This window comes from Lepidothrix coronata, unplaced genomic scaffold (genome assembly GCF_001604755.1).
Source record: "Lepidothrix coronata isolate B3197 unplaced genomic scaffold, Lepidothrix_coronata-1.0 Scaffold32, whole genome shotgun sequence".
In the NCBI taxonomy this organism is placed as follows: Eukaryota; Metazoa; Chordata; class Aves; order Passeriformes; family Pipridae; genus Lepidothrix; species Lepidothrix coronata.
In genome coordinates this window covers 1,124,018-1,126,414 of record NW_016690212.1, presented here as the reverse complement: position 1 = coordinate 1,126,414, position 2,397 = coordinate 1,124,018, and the positions used below count along the sequence as shown (strand labels likewise).

General features: G+C 36.5%; 1 non-coding gene across 1 annotated transcript; it reads left to right on the top strand.

The window, feature by feature from the left end:
• Nucleotides 1-827: 827 nt before the first annotated feature.
• TRNAE-UUC lies at nt 828-899 on the top strand. The gene has a single exon. It is a non-coding gene; the product is annotated as a tRNA-Glu (tRNA).
• The last annotated feature ends 1,498 nt before the right edge of the window (nt 900-2,397 follow it).

The window sequence follows — 2,397 nt, the reverse complement described above, 5'->3', positions numbered from 1 at the left end:
TTTAAAGTTAAGAGCAACAGTGTCATTAGGATGTATGTATTCTGTCAGTTAAGCTTAAAAGAGATCAAGACTAATGTTTAAGTTTTAAAGTGTGTCCATACTCCTTACAAAGACTTCAGCCTTTATTTTCTTATATAAGATATAAAGTTGTTTACAATTACAGCAGAAGACCAAAATTTCATGCAAATCAAAGAGAGCTTTTCTGTGCCTCACTCTAAAAAACACCACTTAACTTGGGTGATGAGATATTATTGTGATCATATCACTTTAAAGATATTACTTTGTTTTCTTGGGCCGGTTTCTGTTTGAACTTTCTATTTAGGTTCCTGAGGGGACAGGAGAATCAGGATCCTGCATAATAGCTGGCTTGGCTGGTAACAAATGATCAATAAATGTGCAAGAGTTCTCCTAGGCTTCCAGATTTAGAGTCCAGCAAAAGCCTGGGATACCCAAATGCAATAAATGACCATACTCAGTGCTTAAGGAGGGCCAAATTGAATACAAGCTGTGCCAAGAGACTTCACAGCTTGGAAACATAGTGAGGTTTTTCAATCACTTTTCCTGTAGGAACTATGAGACAGCTTTTCAGGCAGATCTGACAAGCAAAGTAGGTAGGTCTACACTGTTAATTAGTTTGATGTTCTTTCAGCCCTGCACAGCATCCCACAAAAAAGGGTTCAAAAAACTCATTCTCTCTCTTGGTAGCACAGAAGTTACTAACAAGCCCTAGATTTGTTATCCACACATTACTCTAATAATTGTCAGAAAAGTTTACTTTCCATGAAGAGCCAGGATTTTTAAATGGAAGATAGTGTAATAATGGGGGCCCCCTGGTGATCTAGTGGTTAGGATGCGGCGCTTTCACCGCTGCGGCCCGGGTTTGATTCCCGGTCAGGGAACTTCTCTGGGCAGAAGGAGCTCGTCAGCCCTGTAAGGCAATCCATCTAAGAGAAGGTCACTCTAAACAAACCAACATCCTGAGGACCTTGCTGCCACCGTCCAAGCTTGCTCGGCCCCGGCAGATGAACCTTAGGATTAAAGGGTGGGCTCAGTTCAGCGCACACTGGGTCTCACCTAAAAAATCCACTGCGCAGGCTTGAAGGGTAAAGACCTTTCCCAAATCTTCCTTCGCGAAGACTGACCATGATGAGTGTAATAATCATTATTATATGATTATAACAAAGTGTTATCTATCTGTTCAAAAGGATTTTAAAAAATATTAATTAAAAGTAATAGCATTGACCCTGAACTACATTTGCATCAAAACACTAAAATAAAACTTAGCAGTACATTATCAAAGAATAAAAAATTTTTTTATCTGTTTAACTGTTTGGAATATGAATATATATGTCTGGAATATGAATATTTGAAATTAAATACTGTTCATCTAATTCTGCAGGGAGTTCTGCACAAATACATACAGCAAATATGCAGAATACTCCCTCCCCATTAGTCTCCAAAGCATTTAAGCTTGTAAAATTATCTGAAAGAATTTGAATGGATTTGATTTGGATTTCTGCATTGGTGTTCTGTTAGGAACATTTTATTAAACCAAAGAGAAAGAAAAAAAATCTACAAAAAACACCTAGATTCCTTCATTCCCTCTTTTAAAAGTTGTAATATAAAATGTTAAAATAAAATTAACATAAAGCTTTACAATAAATTATTCAAACATTCTATAATATGTAAATATCTATATATAGATAGAATATCTGTATATTTATAGATAGGATAGGATGGTGTAAAGAGAATGTTCCCAGTGGTAATGAGTGGCGGGACAAAGTTCAATAAGCACAAATACAAATGCAACAAATATTCTTTAATCATAAGGAAGTATCCTTTTAATGTGAAAATTGTCAAACACAGCAACACATTGCTGAGAGTTGAGCAGTCTCCATCTGCAGAGATATTCAAGCCCTAACTGGACATGACAAGTTGGATTAGGCAGTCTCCAAAGATCCCTACCAACCTCAGCTATTCTTTGATTCTGTCATGGTTTAAGGATGAAAAAAAAATGAATAGCTGAAAAACTGAGATATAGGTCTGACAAAGTTCAAGAGACTCAAGAAAACCTATGAAGAAAATGATTAAAAACTGGGTGGGGAAAAAGCAGAGTGAGGAAGCAGTATAACTTTTTAAACATATTTTATACGTGAAAAATGAAATGTATGTATACATATTCATAAGCATACACTTATACACAAAATACTCTGTTCTTCACACTGTCAATTGCAAGGCTTTTCAAGTAAGTTTGGAAGGACACTGTACATTGCCTGGTACCAAATCCTGTGGCCTCCTCAGGTCCAATAAAGTGCCTTACTTAGGTCAGAATTAACTGTGTCTAGAGATTATTTTCAGCTCTCTAAAACTCACCAGGATGGTGTCCAATGTTGTCCT